The sequence below is a fragment of the Phyllobates terribilis genome, unplaced genomic scaffold (assembly GCF_046119375.1).
Source record: "Phyllobates terribilis strain yellow unplaced genomic scaffold, ASM4611937v1 Scaffold_5__5_contigs__length_657084704, whole genome shotgun sequence".
NCBI classification, from domain to species: Eukaryota; Metazoa; Chordata; class Amphibia; order Anura; family Dendrobatidae; genus Phyllobates; species Phyllobates terribilis.
Genome location: NW_027362765.1, coordinates 158309093 through 158335438, shown reverse-complemented (window position 1 = coordinate 158335438; position 26346 = coordinate 158309093). Strand labels below are relative to the sequence as shown.

Genomic DNA, 26346 nt, shown 5'->3' with positions numbered 1-26346 from the left:
TACAGATAGCTTGGGAGTAGGGAATAGTTGTGATTGCAGTCCTTTTAAGGACTAGGTTACAGCATTTCCTACGACTTTTATCAGGCAGGTCTGTGCTCTTAAATAGATAGATTGTGGGAGTAAAGACTAATTGTAATTGGAGTCCTTTTCAGGACTAGGTTACATCAGTTCCTATCAGTTTTTGCCAGGCAGGTCTGTGCCAGTGCTGTGCAAGTTTTTTTCACAGCATTTGGCTGAATCTAGCAAAGCTAATCCTTTTTGGCCTATTGCAGAGTGTGTTAGTCAGTGGAGTAGCCTATCTGTGTTGCAAGATATACCACCTGTGTATAGAATACCAATTTTTTTACTGCACCTAGTGAAGTAAAATCTTTTGGGCATAGCATCATTCTATTAGTCCATCTATACTGACCTCCATCAGGTTGCAAATTGAATATAATTTTTTTCTGCATCTAGCTCTGAAAAAATATTGGGCTTCTAGCTGTGTGTGGGACTTGTTCTATTAATCCATCTATACAGACCTCCATCAGGTTGCAAACTGAATATATTTTTTTCTGCATCTACCTCTGAAAAAATATTGGGCTTCTAGCTGTGTGTGGGACTTGTTCTATTAATCCATCTATACAGACCTCCATCAGGTTGCAAACTGAATATATTTTTTTCTGCATCTACCTCTGAAAAAATATTGGGCTTCTAGCTGTGTGTGGGACTTGTTCTTTTAATCCATCTATACAGACCTCCATCAGGTTGCAAACTGAATATATTTTTTTCTGCATCTACCTCTGAAAAAATATTGAGCTTCTAGCTGTGTGTGGGACTTGTTGTATTAGTCCATCTATACTGACCTCCATCAGGTTGCAAACTGAATATATTTTTTTCTGCATCTACCTCTGAAAAAATATTGGGCTTCTAGCTCTGTGTGGGACTTGTTGTATTAGTCCATCTATACTGACCTCCATCAGGTTGCAAACTGAATATATTTTTTTCTGCATCTACCTCTGAAAAAATATTGGGCTTCTAGCTGTGTGTGGGACTTGTTCTATTAATCCATCTATACAGACCTCCATCAGGTTGCAAACTGAATATATTTTTTTCTGCATCTACCTCTGAAAAAATATTGGGCTTCTAGCTGTGTGTGGGACTTGTTCTTTTAATCCATCTATACAGACCTCCATCAGGTTGCAAACTGAATATATTTTTTTCTGCATCTACCTCTGAAAAAATATTGGGCTTCTAGCTGTGTGTGGGACTTGTTGTATTAGTCCATCTATACTGACCTCCATCAGGTTGCAAACTGAATATATTTTTTTCTGCATCTACCTCTGAAAAAATATTGGGCTTCTAGCTGTGTGTGGGACTTGTTGTATTAGTCCATCTATACTGACCTCCATCAGGTTGCAAACTGAATATATTTTTTTCTGCATCTACCTCTGAAAAAATATTGGGCTTCTAGCTGTGTGTGGGACTTGTTCTATTAATCCATCTATACAGACCTCCATCAGGTTGCAAACTGAATATATTTTTTTCTGCATCTACCTCTGAAAAAATATTGGGCTTCTAGCTGTGTGTGGGACTTGTTGTATTAGTCCATCTATACTGACCTCCATCAGGTTGCAAACTGAATATATTTTTTTCTGCATCTACCTCTGAAAAAATATTGGGCTTCTAGCTGTGTGTGGGACTTGTTCTATTAATCCATCTATACAGACCTCCATCAGGTTGCAAACTGAATATATTTTTTTCTGCATCTACCTCTGAAAAAATATTGGGCTTCTAGCTGTGTGTGGGACTTGTTCTATTAATCCATCTATACAGACCTCCATCAGGTTGCAAACTGAATATATTTTTTTCTGCATCTACCTCTGAAAAAATATTGGGCTTCTAGCTGTGTGTGGGACTTGTTCTATTAATCCATCTATACAGACCTCCATCAGGTTGCAAACTGAATATATTTTTTTCTGCATCTACCTCTGAAAAAATATTGGGCTTCTAGCTGTGTGTGGGACTTGTTGTATTAGTCCATCTATACTGACCTCCATCAGGTTGCAAACTGAATATATTTTTTTCTGCATCTACCTCTGAAAAAATATTGGGCTTCTAGCTGTGTGTGGGACTTGTTGTATTAGTCCATCTATACAGACCTCCATCAGGTTGCAAACTGAATATATTTTTTTCTGCATCTACCTCTGAAAAAATATTGGGCTTCTAGCTGTGTGTGGGACTTGTTGTATTAGTCCATCTATACTGACCTCCATCAGGTTGCAAACTGAATATATTTTTTTCTGCATCTACCTCTGAAAAAATATTGGGCTTCTAGCTGTGTGTGCGACTTGTTCTATTAATCCATCTATACAGACCTCCATCAGGTTGCAAACTGAATATATTTTTTTCTGCATCTACCTCTGAAAAAATATTGGGCTTCTAGCTGTGTGTGGGACTTGTTCTATTAATCCATCTATACAGACCTCCATCAGGTTGCAAACTGAATATATTTTTTTCTGCATCTACCTCTGAAAAAATATTGGGCTTCTAGCTGTGTGTGGGACTTGTTCTATTAATCCATCTATACAGACCTCCATCAGGTTGCAAACTGAATATATTTTTTTCTGCATCTACCTCTGAAAAAATATTGGGCTTCTAGCTGTGTGTGGGACTTGTTGTATTAATCCATCTATACTGACCTCCATCAGGTTGCAAACTGAATATATTTTTTTCTGCATCTACCTCTGAAAAAATATTGGGCTTCTAGCTGTGTGTGGGACTTGTTGTATTAGTCCATCTATACTGACCTCCATCAGGTTGCAAACTGAATATATTTTTTTCTGCATCTACCTCTGAAAAAATATTGGGCTTCTAGCTGTGTGTGGGACTTGTTCTATTAATCCATCTATACAGACCTCCATCAGGTTGCAAACTGAATATATTTTTTTCTGCATCTACCTCTGAAAAAATATTGGGCTTCTAGCTGTGTGTGGGACTTGTTGTATTAATCCATCTATACTGACCTCCATCAGGTTGCAAACTGAATATATTTTTTTCTGCATCTACCTCTGAAAAAATATTGGGCTTCTAGCTGTGTGTGGGACTTGTTGTATTAGTCCATCTATACTGACCTCCATCAGGTTGCAAACTGAATATATTTTTTTCTGCATCTACCTCTGAAAAAATATTGGGCTTCTAGCTGTGTGTGGGACTTGTTCTATTAATCCATCTATACAGACCTCCATCAGGTTGCAAACTGAATATATTTTTTTCTGCATCTACGTCTGAAAAAATATTGGGCTTCTAGCTGTGTGTGGGACTTGTTCTATTAATCCATCTATACAGACCTCCATCAGGTTGCAAACTGAATATATTTTTTTCTGCATCTACCTCTGAAAAAATATTGGGCTTCTAGCTGTGTGTGGGACTTGTTCTATTAATCCATCTATACAGACCTCCATCAGGTTGCAAACTGAATATATTTTTTTCTGCATCTACCTCTGAAAAAATATTGGGCTTCTAGCTGTGTGTGGGACTTGTTGTATTAGTCCATCTATACTGACCTCCATCAGGTTGCAAACTGAATATATTTTTTTCTGCATCTACCTCTGAAAAAATATTGGGCTTCTAGCTGTGTGTGGGACTTGTTGTATTAGTCCATCTATACAGACCTCCATCAGGTTGCAAACTGAATATATTTTTTTCTGCATCTACCTCTGAAAAAATATTGGGCTTCTAGCTGTGTGTGGGACTTGTTGTATTAGTCCATCTATACTGACCTCCATCAGGTTGCAAACTGAATATATTTTTTTATGCATCTACCTCTGAAAAAATATTGGGCTTCTAGCTGTGTGTGCGACTTGTTCTATTAATCCATCTATACAGACCTCCATCAGGTTGCAAACTGAATATATTTTTTTCTGCATCTACCTCTGAAAAAATATTGGGCTTCTAGCTGTGTGTGGGACTTGTTCTATTAATCCATCTATACAGACCTCCATCAGGTTGCAAACTGAATATATTTTTTTCTGCATCTACCTCTGAAAAAATATTGGGCGTCTAGCTGTGTGTGGGACTTGTTCTATTAATCCATCTATACAGACCTCCATCAGGTTGCAAACTGAATATATTTTTTTCTGCATCTACCTCTGAAAAAATATTGGGCTTCTAGCTGTGTGTGGGACTTGTTGTATTAATCCATCTATACTGACCTCCATCAGGTTGCAAACTGAATATATTTTTTTCTGCATCTACCTCTGAAAAAATATTGGGCTTCTAGCTTTGTGTGAGACTTGTTGTATTAGTCCATCTATACTGACCTCCATCAGGTTGCAAACTGAATATATTTTTTTCTGCATCTACCTCTGAAAAAATATTGGGCTTCTAGCTGTGTGTGGGACTTGTTCTATTAATCCATCTATACAGACCTCCATCAGGTTGCAAACTGAATATATTTTTTTCTGCATCTACCTCTGAAAAAATATTGGGCTTCTAGCTGTGTGTGGGACTTGTTCTATTAATCCATCTATACAGACCTCCATCAGGTTGCAAATTGAATATAATTTTTTCTGCATCTACCTCTGAAAAAATATTGGGCTTCTAGCTGTGTGTGGGACTTGTTCTATTAATCCTTCTATACAGACCTCCATCAGGTTGCAAACTGAATATATTTTTTTCTGCATCTACCTCTGAAAAAATATTGGGCTTCTAGCTGTGTGTGGGACTTGTTCTATTAATCCATCTATACAGACCTCCATCAGGTTGCAAATTGAATATAATTTTTTTCTGCATCTAACCCAGCCAATAGTTTTGGCCTAATACCACAGTTTGGCCACTCAGCTCTGCTCGGTTCCCATCCATTGTTTTTTTGTGCAAACAACTCCAGAGTTGTGAATTAGTTAACCACCAAAATGAGTGGAAAAAGGCCTGCTGCTGGTGGAAAGGGGAATAGGCATGTTGGGAAGGGGAAAAAAGGTTGTGTCCGTGGGGTAGGTGTTAAAGCAACAGTAACATCTGCAGAAGAAAGACCATCTTCCAGCCAAACTAAAATGTCTACTTCTTTTAGCGGACAATGTGATAAGATCCCTTTCTTATGGCCACGCCAATCGCTACAAATTCCAGATGAGGCACAAAAACAGCAGGTGCTTCAACGGATATCAAGTGCTCCTTTAAGTGGGCTCTCCTCCACATCAACTTCAACATCACAAATACTCCAGTCCTCAAAGGTGTCACCCCAATCGCACTTGCTTCCTCACAGCTCCCAAATCTCCAGCTGCCCGTCTGAGTATGAGGTAGAACAGATGGTTGAGTCTGCAGAGCTGTTTACTCATACTATAGCCTGGGAATCAGAGGTCGACTCCAGCGCTTCTGTGAATCCAAACGAGGAAATGATCTGCACTGATGCCCAGAATCTGTATGCGTCGGATCCAGGACCAGACGCAGAAGGTTCTGACCATAATGTAGACCCTCATTCCCAAACTGTAACTCCTGTTGGTGGAGACAATGAGGAAGACGATGATAAGACTCAAATACCTGATTGGAGCGACAACTTTAGTTTTTTATCAGGGCAGGAACAGGTTGGCTCTGAGGACGACGGGTGTGATAACGCACAGGGTGATGATGATGAGGTTGGAGATCCCACTTACTGTCAACCCACAGTCAGCCAAGAGATGAGGTCAGCAGAGGAGGTGGAGGAAGATGCTAGTGACGACGAGGTCAGGTTGCGCCTTCCTGGACAGAGACGTAGTACTGGAAGCACGTCAACAACTGCATCCTCAAACACAACTCTGCCTCTCACCACAAGTCGTGGTGGCTCTTCAGGTCGCATGGGTGCTAAGCCTTGCATAGCCTGGGCATTTTTTCAGATCGATAAAGATGACCCAACTCGTGTTATCTGTAACATTTGTCAGCAAAAGCTAAGTAGAGGCCAAAAAATACATAGTTTGAGTACTTCATGCATGAACCGGCACATGGACATGAAGCATAAGTTGCAGTGGGAAGCTCAGTGTGCTACAATGCGGCCTAGCCGGCCGGGCCAACCACCATCTGCCATATCTTGTGCATCCGCGGCCTCTTCATCCTCTGTGACTGGGGGGACAGCAGTCACACCTGTTTTGGGGCGCAGACCTGCCACCTCTTTACCCGCAACAGCCAGCGTGATTGGCAGGTCATCATTTTCTTTGGAGGTGGTAACACCAGCTGGTGTTGAGCGCTGTCCGACATCGATAGCACCACCTTTGGATCAAGGCAACCTAACATGTCCGCCTGCATCTTCCTCACAGACCGGCAGTTTGCCGGGGACACCCTTATCAACCCCGTCTAAGCACAATAGCCAGCCCTCGGTCCCTCAGATGTGGACAAGTAAAAGACCATTTCCTCCTAGCCATGAGAAAGCTAAGAGGTTGAATTTCACCATCTGCAAGCTCTTGGCTACAGAAATGCTGCCTTTCCGCCTGGTGGACACAGAGGATTTTCGAGACCTTATGTCCGTCGCAGTGCCCCAGTACCAGATGTCCAGTCGGTACTACTTCTCAAAGAAAGGTGTGCCTGCGCTCCACCAGCATGTCGCACACAACATCACCGCTTCTTTGAGAAACTCTGTGTGTGACAGGGTGCATTTCACCACAGACACTTGGACGAGTAGGCATGGACAGGGGCGTTACATGTCGCTGACTGGGCACTGGGTAACTATGGTGACAGCAGGACAAGGGGCTGCTGTCCAAGTCTTGCCGTCCCCACGAGTTGTGCGTCAATCCTCTTTATGTCAAAGTTCCTCCACTGCTTCTGCCTCCTCAACCTCCTCTCGGTCTTCCACCTGCACCCAAAGCCTGTCTGGTCATGCCACAAGCTTTCTAACTGCGCAGAAGGGATCCTGCACACCTCCTTACTATGCTGGCAGTAGGGCTCAACGTCATCAGGCGGTTTTTACATTGAAATGTCTGGGAAATGTGAGTCACACAGCTGAGGAGTTGTGGTCAGCTCTGGAGAACCAATTTCATGAATGGTTGTCTCCACTGGACCTGAAACCAGGGAAGGCCGTGTGCGACAATGCTGCAAACCTGGGTACGGCCCTTCGCCGGGGCAATGTCACACACGTGCCTTGTATGGCTCACGTGTTGAACCTGGTTGTCCAGCAATTTTTAGCCCACTATCCCAGACTAGATGGCCTTCTGCAGAGGGCACGGTCGCTGTGTGCTCACTTCCGCCGTTCGCATCCCGCAGCTCAGCGACTTACATCTCTACAGAAGTCGTTGGGCCTGCCACTTCACCGGCTAAAATGCGATGTGCCTACCCGGTGGAATTCAACTCTGCACATGTTGCAGCGACTGTGGCAGCACCGACAAGCCCTGGTGCAATACGTTCTGACGTATAGCCTGCGCCAACGGGATTCAGAGGTGGGGCAAATCACGCTGGAGGAGTGGTCTCAGATCAGGGACCTATGCACCCTTCTGCACAGTTTTGAAATGGCGACGAAGATGTTTAGTGCTGACGATGCCATTATCAGCATGACTATTCCGGTGATTTACATGCTGGAGCACATGTTAAACAGAATTCGGAGTCAGGTGGTGGCACAAGAGGAGGTGGAGGAAGTAGAGGAGGAGGAGTTGTATGCGGAAGGGCTAACATCTGCAAGGTCCAGACGGTCGGCAGCACCAAGGCGGCAGGCATGTGAGGGTGGGGGAGATGGTTTTACCAGGGTGCATGGTAGCAGCCAAACTAGTGAGGAAGGTGCAGGAGCCCAGGAAGAAGTGGAGGACGAACTGATGGAAGACTCATCAGATGAGGGAGACCTTGATCACATTTCTGTTGTGCGAGGTTGGGGGGAGAGGACAGAGGAAGGAAGCATGATTGTTACCTCGCCACCAACACAACAGGGACTTGGTGCTCCTGGATGCGCAACACACATGAGTGCCTTCTTGCTGCACTACCTGCAACATGACCCTCGAATTGTGAGAATTAGAAATAATCCTGACTACTGGGTTGCCACACTGTTAGATCCCCGGTACAAAAGTAAATTTGCAGAAATTATTCCTGCCATAGAAAGGGATGCACGCATGCAGGAGTATCAGCAGAGACTGTTGCAGAATCTTACATGTGCTTTTCCACAAAATACCAGTGGTGCACGTAGTGAATCTCACAGTTCCAACTTGCCAACCGTGGGACCGTCAAGTGTTCAGCACTCAAACCGTAACAGAACCACAGTATCTGCTGGTAACATCAATTTTGCGGAATCATTTCACCACTTTTTTAGCCCATCCTTTGCAAGGCCACAGGAGACAAGAAGTCTGACACATAGTCAACGCCTAGAGACGATGGTACAGGAGTATCTCCAAGTAAACATTGAAGCCACGACTGTATCACTGGACCCTTGCTCTTTTTGGGCTTCCAATCTGGATAAATGGCCGGAGCTAGCCACTTACGCCTTGGAGATCTTGTCATGCCCCGCAGCCAGCGTTCTGTCTGAACGTGTGTTCAGCGCTGCTGGTGGTGTGCTGACAGATAAGCGCACGCGGCTCTCCACAGATAATGTAGACAGACTCACGTTCATAAAGATGAACAAATCATGGATCCGAAACGACTTTTCTACCCCTGTGTCATCCTGGGGAGAGTAAAAGCTTGATGATCGGTTAAAATCACCCTACCAACCGTTTTAAGCTTTCAAATTACTAATCATGTTTATCTGTATCTTGGCTGGAAAATAATTTTGGCTTTGTAGCAGTGTGCAGCACTGATTCTATTAGGCCATCTATAATAAGCTCCACCAGATTTAAAATTATTAATCATGTTTATCTGTATCTTGACTGGAAAATAATTTGGGCTTTGTAGCAGTGTGCAGCACTGATCCTATTAGGCCATCTATACTAAAGCTTCACCAGATTTAAAATTAATAATAATTTTTAGCTGCATCTAGCCCGGAAAATAATTTTGGGGCTCCGAGATGCGCAAGACACATAAGTGCCTTCTTGCTGCACTACCTGCAGCATGACCCTCATATTGTCAGAATTCGAAGTAATCATGACTACTGGGTTGCCACACTCTTAGATCCCCCAAACTTTTCGATCAACCTTTTCATTTTAATAAAGACCAAAAAAATGGTCATTTTTGAAATTATAAGCATTAGCAGGTTGTTAGAAACTGAAATCAAACAGTTTTCAACTCAAAACTTTATTCTAGGTGATGTTACATTTTCACATAGGACCCCTTGTTCGAAAGGAGCTTCTGAACTCTCTCGTCCATTGAATTTGTCAGGTTTTGGATGGTTTCTGCTTCAATTGTTTTGCATGAGGACAGAATACCCTCCCAGAGCTGTTGCTTAGATGTGAACTGCCTCCCGCCATCATAGACACTCCTTTTAATGATGCTCCAAAGGTTCTGAATGGGGTACAGGTCAGGGGAGCATGGGGGTCACACCATAAGTTTGTCCCCTTTTATGCCCATATCAGCCAGAGATGCAGATGTTTTATGTGCAGCATGAGATGGTGCATTATCATGCATGAAAATGATCTTGCTGTGAAATACACGGTTCTTCTTCTTGAACCATGGCAGGAAGTGCTGTTTGAGAAAATCCACATACATTATGGAGTTCATCTTTAGCGCCTTCAGGGATCCTAAAGGGGCCGACAATCTCTCTCCCCATGATTCCAGCCCAAAACATTACTCCACCTCCTCCTTGTTGGCGCTGTAGCCGTGTTTGCGTGGGGTGTCCATCAACCAGCCATCCTCCACTCCATCCATCTGGACCATCGAGCGCTGCACGGCACTCATCCGTGAACAAAACAGTTTTGAAATCAGTCTTGGCAGGATGGCATATGCACAGCTGCAAACCTCTGAAGGACCCTGCATCTTGTTGTTCGGGGGACGTTGGAGGCACAAGCAGCTTCAAAAACTTGTCTGCTGCTATGACAAGGCTTTTTTGCCGCTGCTCTTTCAACCTGACGTAATTGCCTGTAGGAAAGAGTCCTCAATTTGCCCTTATCAGCACGCACACGTGTGTACTGTGAATCAGCTACATACTTCTTGATTGCCAAGACACTTCATCCTGATCATCGCACAATGTTGATTGTAGTCATGCCTTGACCTAAACACTCCACAATTTGTTGCTTCTCAGCAGCCGACACATCCTTTTTCTTTCCCATTTTGGCAGAAAATGTAGGCTGCTTAATAATGTGAGAGAGCCTTCTTAAGTAGTCTTGCCTTTCATTGGACACACCTGCCAAACTAATTAGCACAGGTGTCTGCAATTGCTTACAGTGATATAAAGAGCCCTGACACACATCACCATCAATGAGTTTAACTGACAAACAAACAAATTCTTCCCTTATCACTCCTAAACACTTTTTGCATAATAATTTGGAACGCAGTGTACATGTGCTTTTCCACAAAACACCAGTGGTTCACGTAGTGAATCTTACAGTTCTAACTTGCCAACCGTGGTCTGTATGGAATTGTTCAATAAAGGGCCCAAAATTAAGATAACATAGATGGGAGAGGTCTCTATGAATAGGAATTCCTAAGTATTTGATACCCTGTGAGGGCCAGGCAAAGGGAAAGTTGGACTGGATGGAATCCTATATGGATTTGGGGAGGGAGACATCGAGGGCCTCAGACTTCGCTGCATTGATTTTAAAATTTGACCATGTAACAAAGTGATCTATTTCAGCCATAACAGCATGGATGGATATATGTGATTGAGTGATATATACTAGGACATCATCAGCAAATAGAGAGCACTTGTACTCGGTGCCTCCCACCTCAATCCACCTAATATTGGGGTTATGGCGAATTGATGAGAGCAGGTGCTCCGTCACTAGGATGTATAAGAGAGGGGACAGAGGACATCCCTGCCTTGTCCCATTGGTGATTGTGAAAGGTGATGAAAATGTTCTGATGCACCCCCTGGGCCTTGGGACACCCGGAGCCGGACCCTTTTTGGTGGATGCTGGTGGTTGTAGTCTTCGTGGCGGCGACCCGGTTCCGTGGCTCAGGGTGGTCAAACCAGTGGCAGAACTATTTATGTGGTTTTGATGTTTAAATGTCTGACTACGCCACCCGTGGATTGCGGTCAGAGTGAACCGCCGCTGCAGGGCAGACCGCTGAGGCTGGTGTTGTGGGTGCAGCAGAGCGTAGCATAACTCCCCACGGGAGGAGTATAGCCTCAGGGCAGTGTATGCGGAGGATGGGGGTGATGGTGCAGGGCAGCAGCAGTAACGACACGGAGTCAGTGATGCAGTCCAGGGCCTTTACTCACAGTTCTTATTATCCAGACCACGTCTGCAGGTAACGGCTGCCCACGTCGTACTGTGCTCACCAGGTGAGGGGCTCAGACAACTCCCAGATAACTTTGGAGCGCTTCACAGGACCCCCTTTGTGTGTCCTTTGTCTGGCCTTTCTTACCAACCCTTCTGTCCGGCTGCCTCGGGCCTCCTCTTGGTAAACTTGGCGCCAGTTTCCCTGACCCTATGTGGTGCCTTCCTAGCGGGTGTAGCGAGGGGCTGCGCCACATAAAATGTCACAGCCTCCGGTTTCTAGCTCAGGGTCGTTTCCTGCCTCCACTAGTTTCGGGGACCGGTCTCCCCCTTTGGCCTGACCCCTCCACGCAGGTGGATTCGGGCGTGCGGTGGCGACTCGCCCGTCCGCACCCCTGGGATCCCTTCATTCCTCGTTCCTGGAGCCTTCTCCGCTCCTCTTCCTTCCTTCTCCCTCTTCCAGGTCTGGGCCTCTGTTACTAGGCCCGTCTCCGGAGCAGAGCTCATGCAGAGCCCCTGCTCCCTGCCACTTCTGCTCAGACTTCTCTGCACTGAACTAAGATGGTGCCCACCTTTTATACTCCCTTCTCAATGCACCCAGGAACTGCTTCCTCCCTGCTCCTGCACTACAGGGTTCCCCTTCCTCAGTGTTCCCTCCCCCCACTCCAGCCAGGGACAGGGACTGTCGTGCCCATCTCAGAGGCATATTGGTCGCCCTGCCCCACGGCAATGTGGTGTAATGCATGCAGGTGTCGGGTCCTGATCCACACTCCATCCTTACCTGAGAGTGAGATATCACACCTCTGGGTGAGGTGCAATACCTCTGTAGCAACCGAGCCCTCAGGGTGCTACAGTTCCATTTATCTTCAGCCTAGGTGACGTATTGTGATACAGGGCTGTGATTTTGGCTATAAAAGGGTCCCCTAGACCCCTACCCCAAGCTTTTTAAGAGAATCATATATGGCGTGCCAGGAGACTCTATGGAATGCTTTCTCAGCATCCAACGAGAGTATCTAATTACAAATTTTTAACTGCATCTAGCCCAGGAAATACTTTGTGCCTAGTAGCAGTGTCTGCTAGTCAGCGGATTATCCCGGCTGTTAAGCAAGCTACACCACCTGTAGTTTATACACTTAATTTTTTCAAAGGAAATGCTTCGGGACCATGGGATACTCAGTGAAGAGCATCAGGAGGCACCCCAAGGCATAGGGGCTGGGACTGGCAGTAGGATGCCTTGCGGTGGACAGCCGAGCTCGATCCTTATAAAAGCTTTTTAACTGCAGCAGCTTTAGTGGACGCTACTGGAGCTGGAATTACGCGGCTGCTGGCATGAGACTTGCCCTCCAATAGATCCTTGTAAATGGATTTAAAGTGTATTCATTCAAATTAGAGAGACAATTTAAATTAAAAAGCTTAGAGCTGCCTCCACCACAGGGGGGCTCGCTCGACCCACCAGCGGACAGGCACCAGTATTGGGAGAGGGGGGCTGGCCATCAGGGTTCACCGCGGCTCTGGCACAAACCCGGCGACACGGAGGTGGCACGGGCAGGAGCGGACTGGCCGTGTCGGCTTCTCACTTTTTGGATTTTAGAAGGGCATGACATGCCTATATCTGTGTCTCCCCCTCCTTTTACTCCTCCACCTCTTTTATTTTCGCATGACTATATGTACTTGTCACTTTTCCATGTGTTAGTTATGTCTTCTGAGCAGTTTGTCAGCTTTTGGACACCTTTGAAGGTGTTTTCTATGTGTTTCTATGTGTTTTTGTTTGCCTGCCATTGGTTTTAACGGTGTTCGAAGGTGTTCGACGAACAGTTCGACGAACAGTTCGGCGAACACACGGGTGTTCGACGAACCGAACCGAACTCGAACACTACGGGGGTGGCTCAACACTAATTATAAGAGACAGAAAAAGGTGGATACAGTTTATAAATAATTATTCTGGGTATAATCTTTTTATATGACCAAAACCTAGTATTTTAACAGGGGTGTATCGACTTTTTTCATGTCCACTATAAGCATGAAAGAAGTTTTAATAGATCATTAAAGGGGTTGTCCATGACTTTAACACTGATGGCCTATCTTTAATGTCTGATCGGTGGGGGTTCGACTCCTGGCACCCATGATGATCAGCTATTCAAGGTGTCGGTGGCAGCTGGAACTACTCAGTTGTAGAGCTAAGCTGCACAGCACAGCTTCATCAATGGAATATTGGCCTAGTAGTGCACATCCACCTCCTGCCATAGCCACTGCTTTTTTTAGACTTAGGCCACAGGCCCCACTATCAGTATGTGGTCAGTATTTTGTCTCAGGAGTGGGACCCAAAACCAGGAGTGGGTGATAAATGCAGAATTGGTGACTTGTTTCTATTATACCTTTTCTCTGATTGTTCCTCACGAGGTTTTGGCTCCCACTCCTGAGAAAAAAATACCGAACAAACACTGATAGTGGGGCTGTGGACTAATGCTTCATGTTCTTTCAAGAAGAGTTTTTAGCGAGGCTTCATGTTATCAGAGGCAGGTCACAACAACATACACAGCTAATTATACAGGAGCAACCAATCACAATACAATATTCCACACCTGACCCTATGTCCCCCCTAAACAATGACCTTTCCACAAGCTCATAAGATACTTTAATACAAAAGATGTAGCAACATTTTTTTTTAAATACTGATTGTTACATGTAGCAAAAACTTACCAAAATGAAAAAAATATATACATTTAACACAAAAACCTGACTTTAACAATTATCTTTCTGATGACGCATTTCTTTTAAGTAACAATACATGTTTAAATATAGCCATATTCCTTTAATGACTTTGTGCTTGGAAAGCTGAGTCAGATTTCAAGAAAGAGAAATCTATGAACAGTATCAAAAGCACAGTGTAGCTGTAGAAGGTGTAGAGAAAGAACAATTCACTCAAGATCTAGTGCCAAAAGCCCTTCTCCTGTATAAGAAGACATCAGTGTTAGAATTGGCACATGGTAGGTGGTGTGTACTTTACATCTGAGCAAAAGTGTTTACATGCAAGGCCGTCATTATGGTTCAATGTTATTCTTTTCACATGTACCTTTGACACATCAGACAATATTTTTGGAGGATTTTCCTCCTAAATTACTGGCTGTGTTGATGGTTCATGTAATTGATCAATTCAAGGCTTCCTGACCACACACTGTCCCTACCCTATTCATTCTTCTTGGGCATCAGTTGCACAGCCAAAAGTGATTAACGGATAAAGGTTGACTTGGTTCAGCTTATTTCCCTTAGTAGATAGGATTAGTGAAGTTGTACTATTGCCTGATACACTAGAACAACAGTTCCCAATGTTTGTACCATGGGGGCCACATCAATGAATGTTTTCTTTCTGGAGAATCTCCACAAGTAGGCAATCCCTAGTTTTTCAATGACAACCCTTATTTCTTCTCTAACCAGGTACAAGATGTTCCAAATTGAACACAAACATCAAAGATTTGGTGCATCTGGCTTCACACCTCCTTTTGGTTGCTGTACTTTTTGCATCACAAAACTGGAGAATACCAATAATAAATCTGGTGCATTTGTAGACTTTCTACTCATTTTCTCTTTTTCAAATAGTTTGAAAAAGTAACTAGTGAGTAGTGTTGAGCCACCCCCGTAGTGTTCGAGTTCGGTTCGGTTCGTCGAACACCCGTGTGTTCGCCGAACTGTTCGTCGAACTGTTCGTCGAACACCTTCGAACACCGTTAAAACCAATGGCAGGCAAACAAAAACACATAGAAACACATAGAAAACACCTTCAAAGGTGTCCAAAAGCTGACAAACTGCTCAGAAGACATAACTAACACATGGAAAAGTGACAAGTACATATAGTCATGCGAAAATAAAAGAGGTGGAGGAGTAAAAGGAGGGGGAGACACAGATATAGGCATGTCATGCCCTTCTAAAATCCAAAAAGTTAGAAGCCGACACGGCCAGTCCGCTCCTGCCCGTGCCACCTCCGTGTCGCCGGGTTTGTGCCAGAGCCGCGGTGAACCCTGATGGCCAGCCCCCCTCTCCCAATACTGGTGCCTGTCCGCTGGTGGGTCGAGCGAGCCCCCCTGTGGTGGAGGCAGCTCTAAGCTTTTTAATTTAAATTGTCTCTCTAATTTGAATGAATACACTTTAAATCCATTTACAAGGATCTATTGGAGGGCAAGTCTCATGCCAGCAGCCGCGTAATTCCAGCTCCAGTAGCGTCCACTAAAGCTGCTGCAGTTAAAAAGCTTTTATAAGGATCGAGCTCGGCTGTCCACCGCAAGGCATCCTACTGCCAGTCCCAGCCCCTATGCCTTGGGGTGCCTCCTGATGCTCTTCACTGAGTATCCCATGGTCCCGAAGCATTTCCTTTGAAAAAATTAAGTGTCTAAACTACAGGTGGTGTAGCTTGCTTAACAGCCGGGATAATCCGCTGACTAGCAGACACTGCTACTAGGCACAAAGTATTTCCTGGGCTAGATGCAGTTAAAAATTTGTAATTAGATACTCTCGTTGGATGCTGAGAAAGCATTCCATAGAGTCTCCTGGCACGCCATATATGATTCTCTTAAAAAGCTTGGGGTAGGGGTCTAGGGGACCCTTTTATAGCCAAAATCACGGCCCTGTATCGCAATACGTCACCTAGGCTGAAGATAAATGGAACTGTAGCACCCTGAGGGCTCGGTTGCTACAGACGTATTGCACCTCACCCAGAGGTGTGATATCTCACTCTCAGGTAAGGATGGAGTGTGGATCAGGACCCGACACCTGCATGCATTACGCCACATTGCCGTGGGGCAGGGCGACCAATATGCCCCTGAGATGGGCACGACAGTCCCTGTCCCTGGCTGGAGTGGGGGGAGGGAACACTGAGGAAGGGGAACCCTGTAGTGCAGGAGCAGGGAGGAAGCAGTTCCTGGGTGCATTGAGAAGGGAGTATAAAAGGTGGGCACCATCTTAGTTCAGTGCAGAGAAGTCTGAGCAGAAGTGGCAGGGAGCAGGGGCTCTGCATGAGCTCTGCTCCGGAGGCGGGCCTAGTAACAGAGGCCCAGGCCTGGAAGAGGGAGAAGGAAGGAAGAGGAGCGGAGAAGGCTCCAGGAACGAGGAATGAAGGGATCCCAGGGGTGCGGACGGGCGAGTCGCCACCGCACGCCCGAATCCACCTGCGTGGAGGGGTCAGGCCAAAGGGGGAGACCGGTCCCCGAACTAGTGGAGGCAGGAAACGACCCTCAGCTAGAAACCGGAGGCTCTGACATTTTATGTGGCGCAGCCCCTCGCTACACCCGCTAGGAAGGCACCACATAGGGTCAGGGAAACTGGCGCCAAGTTTACCAAGAGGAGGCCCGAGGCAGCCAGACAGAAGTGTTGGTAAGAAAGGACAGACAAAGGACACACAAAGGGGGTCCTGTGAAGTGCTCCAAAGTTATCTGGGAGTTGTCTGAGCCCCTCACCTGGTGAGCACAGTACGACGTGGGCAGCCGTTACCTGCAGACGTGGTCTGGATAATAAGAACTGTGAGTAAAGGCCCTGGACTGCATCACTGACTCCGTGTCGTTACTGCTGCTGCCCTGCACCATCACCCCCATCCTCCGCATACACTGCCCTGAGGCTATACTCCTCCCGTGGGGAGTTATGCTACGCTCTGCTGCACCCACAACACCAGCCTCAGCGGTCTGCCCTGTAGCGGCGGTTCACTCTGACCGCAATCCACGGGTGGCGTAGTCGGACATTTAAACATCAAAACCACATAAATAGTTCCGCCACTGGTTTGACCGCCCTGAGCCACGGAACCGGGTCGCCGCCACGAAGACTACAATCCACCAAAAAGGGTCCGGCTCCGGGTGTCCCAAGGCCCAGGGGATGCGTCAGAACATTTTCATCACCTTTCACAATCACCAATGGGACAAGGCAGGGATGTCCTCTGTCCCCTCTCTTATACATCCTAGTGACGGAGCACCTGCTCTCATCAATTCGCCATAACCCCAATATTAAGTGGATTGAGGTGGGAGGCACCGAGTACAAGTGCTCTCTATTTGCTGATGATGTCCTAGTATATATCACTCAATCACATATATCCATCCCTGCTGTTATGGCTGAAATAGATCACTTTGTTACATGGTAAAATTTTAAAATCAATGCAGCGAAGTCTGAGGCCCTCGATGTCTCCCTCCCCAAATCCATATAGGATTCCATCCAGTCCAACTTTCCCTTTGCCTGGCCCTCACAGGGTATCAAATACTTAGGAATTCCTATTCATAGAGACCTCTCCCATCTATGTTATCTTAATTTTGGGCCCTTTATTGAACAATTCCATACAGACCACGGTTGGCAAGTTAGAACTGTAAGATTCACTACGTGAACCACTGGTGTTTTGTGGAAAAGCACATGTACACTGCGTTCCAAATTATTATGCAAAAAGTGTTTAGGAGTGATAAGGGAAGAATTTGTTTGTTTGTCAGTTAAACTCATTGATGGTGATGTGTGTCAGGGCTCTTTATATCACTGTAAGCAATTGCAGACACCTGTGCTAATTAGTTTGGCAGGTGTGTCCAATGAAAGGCAAGACTACTTAAGAAGGCTCTCTCACATTATTAAGCAGCCTACATTTTCTGCCAAAATGGGAAAGAAAAAGGATGTGTCGGCTGCTGAGAAGCAACAAATTGTGGAGTGTTTAGGTCAAGGCATGACTACAATCAACATTGTGCGATGATCAGGATGAAGTGTCTTGGCAATCAAGAAGTATGTAGCTGATTCACAGTACACACGTGTGCGTGCTGATAAGGGCAAATTGAGGACTCTTTCCTACAGGCAATTACATCAGGTTGAAAGAGCAGCGGCAAAAAAGCCTTGTCATAGCAGCAGACAAGTTTTTGAAGCTGCTTGTGCCTCCAACGTCCCCCGAACAACAAGATGCAGGGTCCTTCAGAGGTTTGCAGCTGTGCATACGCCATCCTGTCGACCTCCTCTATCCACTTCACACAAGCAGAAACGGCTCCAGTGGGCCAAACATTACATGAAGACTGATTTCAAAACTGTTTTGTTCACGGATGAGTGCTGTGCAGCGCTCGATGGTCCAGATGAATGGAGTGGAGGATGGCTGGTTGATGGACACCCCACGCAAACACGGCTACAGCGCCAACAAGGAGGAGGTGGAGTAATGTTTTGGGCTGGAATCATGGGGAGAGAGATTGTCGGCCACTTTAGGATCCCTGAAGGCGCTAAAGATGAACTCCATAATGTATGTGGATTTTCTCAAACAGCACTTCCTGCCATGGTTCAAGAAGAAGAACCGTGTATTTCACAGCAAGATCATTTTTCTGCATGATAATGCACCATCTCATGCTGCACATAAAACATCTGCATCTCTGGCTGATATGGGCATAAAAGGGGACAAACTTATGGTGTGACCCCCATGCTCCCCTGACCTCTACCCCATTCAGAACCTTTGGAGCATCATTAAAAGGAGTGTCTATGATGGCGGGAGGCAGTTCACATCTAAGCAACAGCTCTGGGAGGGTATTCTGTCCTCATGCAAAACAATTGAAGCAGAAACCATCCAAAACCTGACAAATTCAATGGACGAGAGAGTTCAGAAGCTCCTTTCGAACAAGGGGTCCTATGTGAAAATGTAATATCACCTAGAATAAAGTTTTGAGTTGAAAACTGTTTGATTTCAGTTTCTAACAACCTGCTAATGCTTATAATTTCAAAAATGACCATTTTTTTGTTCTTTATTAAAATGAAAAGGTTGATCGAAAAGTTTGGGGGATCTAAGAGTGTGGCAACCCAGTAGTCATGATTACTTCGAATTCTGACAATATGAGGGTCATGCTGCAGGTAGTGCAGCAAGAAGGCACTTATGTGTCTTGCGCATCTCGGAGCCCCAAAATTATTTTCCGGGCTAGATGCAGCTAAAAATTATTTTTAATTTTAAATCTGGTGGAGCTTATTATAGATGGCCTAATAGGATCAGTGCTGCACACTGCTACAAAGCCCAAATTATTTTCCAGTCAAGATACAGATAAACATGATTAGTAATTTGAAAGCTTAAAACGGTTGGCAGGGTGATTTTAACCAATCATCAAGCTTTTACTCTCCCCAGGATGACACAGGGGTAGAAAAGTCGTTTCGGATCCATGATTTGTTCATCTTTATGAACGTGAGTCTGTCTACATTATCAGTGGAGAGCCGCGTACGCTTATCTGTCAGCACACCACCAGCAGCGCTGAACACACGTTCAGACAGAACGCTGGCTGCGGGGCATGACAAGATCTCCAAGGCGTAAGTGGCTAGCTCCGGCCATTTATCCAGATTGGAAGCCCAAAAAGAGCAAGGGTCCAGTGACACAGTCGTGGCTTCAATGTTTACTTGGAGATACTCCTGTACCATCGTCTCTAGGCGTTGACTATGTGTCAGACTTCTTGTCTCCTGTGGCCTTGCAAAGGATGGGCTAAAAAAGTGGTGAAATGATTCCGCAAAATTGATGTTACCAGCAGATACTGTGGTTCTGTTACGGTTTGAGTGCTGAACACTTGACGGTCCCACGGTTGGCAAGTTGGAACTGTGAGATTCACTACGTGCACCACTGGTGTTTTGTGGAAAAGCACATGTAAGATTCTGCAACAGTCTCTGCTGATACTCCTGCATGCGTGCATCCCTTTCTATGGCAGGAATAATTTCGGCAAATTTACTTTTGTACCGGGGATCTAACAGTGTGGCAACCCAGTAGTCAGGATTATTTATAATTCTCACAATTCGAGGGTCATGTTGCAGGTAGTGCAGCAAGAAGGCACTCATGTGTGTTGCGCATCCAGGAGCACCAAGTCCCTGTTGTGTTGGTGGCGAGGTAACAATCATGCTTCCTTCCTCTGTCCTCTCCCCCCAACCTCACACAACAGAAATGTGATCAAGGTCTCCCTCATCTGATGAGTCTTCCATCAGTTCGTCCTCCACTTCTTCCTGGGCTCCTGCACCTTCCTCACTAGTTTGGCTGCTACCATGCGCCCTGGTAAAACCATCTCCCCCACCCTCACATGCCTGCCGCCTTGGTGCTGCCGACCGTCTGGACCTTGCAGATGTTAGCCCTTCCGCATACAACTCCTCCTCCTCTACTTCCTCCAGCTCCTCTTGTGCCACCACCTGACTCCGAATTCTGTTTAACATGTGCTCCAGCATGTAAATCACCGGAATAGTCATGCTGATAATGGCATCATCAGCACTAAACATCTTCGTCGCCATTTCAAAACTGTGCAGAAGGGTGCATAGGTCCCTGATCTGAGACCACTCCTCCAGCGTGATTTGCCCCACCTCTGGATCTCGTTGGCCCAGGCTATACGTCAGAACGTATTGCACCAGGGCTTGTCGGTGCTGCCACAGTCGCTGCAACATGTGCAGAGTTGAATTCCACCGGGTAGGCACATCGCATTTTAGCCGGTGAAGTGGCAGGCCCAACGACTTCTGTAGAGATGTAAGTCGCTGAGCTGCGGGATGCGAACGGCGGAAGTGAGCACACAGCGACCGTGCCCTCTGCAGAAGGCCATCTAGTCCGGGATAGTGGGCTAAAAATTGCTGGACAACCAGGTTCAACACGTGAGCCATACAAGGCACGTGTGTGACATTGCCCCGGCGAAGGGCCGCACCCAGGTTTGCAGCATTGTCGCACACGGCCTTCCCTGGTTTCAGGTCCAGTGGAGACAGCCATTCATGAAATTGGTTCTCCAGAGCTGACCACAACTCCTCAGCTGTGTGACTCACATTTCCCAGACATTTCAAAGTAAAAACCGCCTGATGACGTTGAGCCCTACTGCCAGCATAGTAAGGAGGTGTGCAGGATCCCTTCTGCGCAGTTAGAAAGCTTGTGGCATGACCAGACAGGCTTTGGGTGCAGGTGGAAGACCGAGAGGAGGTTGAGGAGGCAGAAGCAGTGGAGGAACTTTGACATAAAGAGGATTGACGCACAACTCGTGGGGACGGCAAGACTTGGACAGCAGCCCCTTGTCCTGCTGTCACCATAGTTACCCAGTGCCCAGTCAGCGACATGTAACGCCCCTGTCCATGCCTACTCGTCCAAGTGTCTGTGGTGAAATGCACCCTGTCACACACAGAGTTTCTCAAAGAAGCGGTGATGTTGTGTGCGACATGCTGGTGGAGCGCAGGCACACCTTTCTTTGAGAAGTAGTGCCGACTGGGCATCTGGTACTGGGGCACTGCGATGGACATAAGGTCTCGAAAATCCTCTGTGTCCACCAGGCGGAAAGGCAGCATTTCTGTAGCCAAGAGCTTGCAGATGGTGAAATTCAACCTCTTAGCTTTCTCATGGCTAGGAGGAAATGGTCTTTTACTTGTCCACATCTGAGGGACTGAGGGCTGGCTATTGTGCTTAGACGGGGTTGATAAGGGTGTCCCCGGCAAACTGCCGGTCTGTGAGGAAGATGCAGGCGGACATGTTAGGTTGCCTTGATCCAAAGGTGGTGCTATCGATGTCGGACAGCGCTCAACACCAGCTGGTGTTACCACCTCCAAAGAAAATGATGACCTGCCAATCACGCTGGCTGTTGCGGGTAAAGAGGTGGCAGGTCTGCGCCCCGAAACAGGTGTGACTGCTGTCCCCCCAGTCACAGAGGATGAAGAGGCCGCGGATGCACAAGATATGGCAGACGGTGGTTGGCCCGGCCGTCTAGGCCGCATTGTAGCACACTGAGCTTCCCACTGCAACTTATGCTTCATGTCCATGTGCCGGTTCATGCATGAAGTACTCAAACTATGTATTTTTTTGCCTCTACTTAGCTTTTGCTGACAAATGTTACAGATAACACGAGTTGGGTCATCTTTATCGATCTGAAAAAATGCCCAGGCTATGCAAGGCTTAGCACCCATGCGACCTGAAGAGCCACCACGACTTGTGGTGAGAGGCAGAGTTGTGTTTGAGGATGCAGTTGTTGACGTGCTTCCAGTACTACGTCTCTGTCCAGGAAGGCGCAACCTGACCTCGTCGTCACTAGCATCTTCCTCCACCTCCTCTGCTGACCTCATCTCTTGGCTGACTGTGGGTTGACAGTAAGTGGGATCTCCAACCTCATCATCATCACCCTGTGTGTTATCACACCCGTCGTCCTCAGAGCCAACCTGTTCCTGCCCTGACAAAAAACTAAAGTTGTCGCTCCAATCAGGTATTTGAGTCTTATCATCGTCTTCCTCATTGTCTCCACCAACAGGAGTTACAGTTTGGGAATGAGGGTCTACATTATGGTCAGAACCTTCTGCGTCTGGTCCTGGATCCGACTCATAAAGATTCTGGGCATCAGTGCAGATCATTTCCTCGTCTGGATTCACAGAAGCGCTGGAGTCGACCTCTGATTCCCAGGCTATAGTATGAGTAAACAGCTCTGCAGACTCAACCATCTGTTCTACCTCATACTCAGACGGGCAGCTGGAGATTTGGGAGCTGTGAGGAAGCAAGTGCGATTTGTGTGACACCTTGAGGACTGGAGTATTTGTGATGTTGAAGTTGATGTGGAGGAGAGCCCACTTAAAGGAGCACTTGATATCTGTTGAAGCACCTGCTGTTTTTGTGCCTCATCTGGAATTTGTAGCGATTGGCGTGGCCGTAAGAAAGGGATCTTATCACATTGTCCGCTAAAAGAAGTAGACATTTTAGTTTGGCTGGAAGATGGTCTTTCTTCTGCAGATGTTACTGTTGCTTTAACACCTACCCCACGGACACAACCTTTTTTCCCCTTCCCAACACGCCTATTCCCCTTTCCCCCAGCAGCAGGCCTTTTTCCACTCATTTTGGTGGTTAACTAATTCACAACTCTGGAGTTGTTTGCACAAAAAAACAATGGATGGTAACCGAGCAGAGCTGAGTGGCCAAACTGTGGTATTAGGCCAAAACTATTGGCTGGGTTAGATGCAGAAAAAAATTATATTCAATTTGCAACCTGATGGAGGTCAGTATAGATGGACTAATACAACAAGTCCCACACACAGCTAGAAGCCCAATATTTTTTCAGAGGTAGATGCAGAAAAAAATATATTCAGTTTGCAACCTGATGGAGGTCAGTATAGATGGACTAATACAACAAGTCCCACACACAGCTAGAAGCCCAATATTTTTTCAGAGGTAGATGCAGAAAAAAATATATTCAGTTTGCAACCTGATGGAGGTCTGTATAGATGGATTAATAGAACAAGTCCCACACACAGCTAGAAGCCCAATATTTTTTCAGAGGTAGATGCAGAAAAAAATATATTCAGTTTGCAACCTGATGGAGGTCAGTATAGATGGACTAATACAACAAGTCCCACACACAGCTAGAAGCCCAATATTTTTTCAGAGGTAGATGCAGAAAAAAATTATATTCAGTTTGCAACCTGATGGATTATAGATGGATTAATAGAACAAGACCCACACACAGCTAGAAGCCCAATATTTTTTCAGAGGTAGATGCAGAAAAAAATATATTCAGTTTGCAACCTGATGGAGGTCAGTATAGATGGACTAATACAACAAGTCCCACACACAGCTAGAAGCCCAAATATTTTTTCAGAGGTACTGTAGATGCAGATAAAAATTATTTTTAATTTGCAACCTGATGGAGGTCAGTATAGATGGACTAACAGAGAAAGTCCCACACACTGCTAGAAGGCCAAATATTTTTTCAGAGCTAGATGCATACAAAAAATTATTTTGAATTTGCAACCTGATGGAGGTCAGTATAGGTGGACTAATAGAACAAGTCCCACACACTGCTAGAAGGCCAAATATTTTTTCAGAGGTACTGTAGATGCAGATAAAAATTATTTTTCATTTGCAACCTGATGAAGGTCAGTATAGATGGACTAACAGAGAAAGTCCCACACACTGCTAGAAGGCCAAATATTTTTTCAGAGCTAGATGCATACAAAAAATTATTTTGAATTTGCAACCTGATGGAGGTCAGTATAGGTGGACTAATAGAATAAGTCCCACACACTGCTAGAAGGCCAAATATTTTTTCAGAGCTAGATGCAGAAAAAAATTATATTCAGTTTGCAACCTGATGGAGATCTGTATAGATGGATTAATAGAACAAGACCCACACACAGCTAGAAGCCCAATATTTTTTCAGAGGTAGATGCAGAAAAAAATATATTCAGTTTGCAACCTGATGGAGGTCAGTATAGATGGACTAATACAACAAGTCCCACACACAGCTAGAAGCCCAATATTTTTTCAGAGGTAGATGCAGAAAAAATATATTCAGTTTGCAACCTGATGGAGGTCAGTATAGATGGACTAATACAACAAGTCCCACACACAGCTAGAAGCCCAAATATTTTTTCAGAGGTACTGTAGATGCAGATAAAAATTATTTTTAATTTGCAACCTGATGGAGGTCAGTATAGATGGACTAATAGAGAAAGTCCGACACACTACTAGAAGGCCAAATATTTTTTCAGAGCTAGATGCAGAAAAAAATTATATTCAGTTTGCAACCTGATGGAGGTCAGTATAGATGGATTAATAGAACAAGACCCACACACAGCTAGAAGCCCAATATTTTTTCAGAGGTAGATGCAGAAAAAAATATATTCAGTTTGCAACCTGATGGAGGTCAGTATAGATGGACTAACAGAGAAAGTCCCACACACTACTAGAAGGCCAAATATTTTTTCAGAGCTAGATGCAGAAAAAAATTATATTCAGTTTGCAACCTGATGGAGGTCTGTATAGATGGATTAATAGAACAAGACCCACACACAGCTAGAAGCCCAATATTTTTTCAGAGGTAGATGCAGAAAAAAATATATTCAGTTTGCAACCTGATGGAGGTCAGTATAGATGGACTAATACAACAAGTCCCACACACAGCTAGAAGCCCAATATTTTTTCAGAGGTAGATGCAGAAAAAAATATATTCAGTTTGCAACCTGATGGAGGTCAGTATAGGTGGACTAATAGAACAAGTCCCACACACTGCTAGAAGGCCAAATATTTTTTCAGAGCTAGATGCAGAAAAAAATTAGATTCAGTTTGCAACCTGATGGAGGTCAGTATAGATGGACTAATAGAATGATGCTATGCCCAAAAGATTTTACTTCACTAGGTGCAGTAAAAAAATTGGTATTCTATACACAGGTGGTATATCTTGCAACACAGATAGGCTACTCCACTGACTAACACACTCTGCAATAGGCCAAAAAGGATTAGCTTTGCTAGATTCAGCCAAATGCTGTGAAAAAAACTTGCACAGCACTGGCACAGACCTGCCTGGCAAAAACTGATAGGAACTGATGTAACCTAGTCCTGAAAAGGACTCCAATTACAATTAGTCTTTACTCCCACAACCTATCTATTTAAGAGCACAGACCTGCCTGATTAAAGTCGTAGGAAATGCTGTAACCTAGTCCTTAAAAGGACTGCAATCACAACTATTCCCTACTCCCAAGCTATCTGTATATTTGTGCGAAAATTGGCTTGAAATTAACAAGGTATAGCGCACACAGCAACAGCGGTGCCGTCTAACACGCAGCTGCAGCAGTGAGAAAATGGTGGCGACGGGGAAAATGGCTTGGTCTTATAGGGCAAGGACATGTGACATACACTGCCAATGACACATGCCCTTGCTTGTGTGATAAAAAGCACTTCGCTCCGTGTGTGCGCTGCTGATAGGCTGACAGATTGCACCTCCCCACTGTAAATGCGGGAAAGAGAAAAAAAAATGGAGATCTTCATTGTTCCTGCAGAGATCCATCCCCTGCCCCTCCCCCCACCCCGCTGTACACTCAAACTGCGTATTAACATTAATTTTCATCATTACTGAGAAAAAATCCAGTTATGATTTTGGTGCACGAACAGTTATCGAACATAACCTCGAACAGCCGAATTTTTCTCAAATTGTTCGTGTTCGCCGAACGGCTCGAACACCGCCCAAAACAGCTCGAATTTGAGATTGGCGAACAGTTCGAGTAGAACAACGCTCATCTCTACTAGTGAGGCGCACAGAACTGCTCTTTTTAGGTGCAAATCAGTGATAAATTGATTGGGCCAAAATCTGGGCAATAAAAATGAAAAAAGCATATACAGAATGGGAGGAATAGAGCTAAGCAACAGTACATGTGAAAAAGACTTAGGTATACTAAT

The 26346-nt window shown here is 45.3% G+C and overlaps 1 protein-coding gene across 1 annotated transcript in view; it reads left to right on the top strand.

Moving 5' to 3' along the window:
- Positions 1 to 26346, top strand: part of LOC141271500 (NXPE family member 1-like) — a 182140-nt gene that overhangs the window by 153029 nt on the left and 2765 nt on the right. The gene's annotated exons all lie outside the window — the stretch shown is intronic.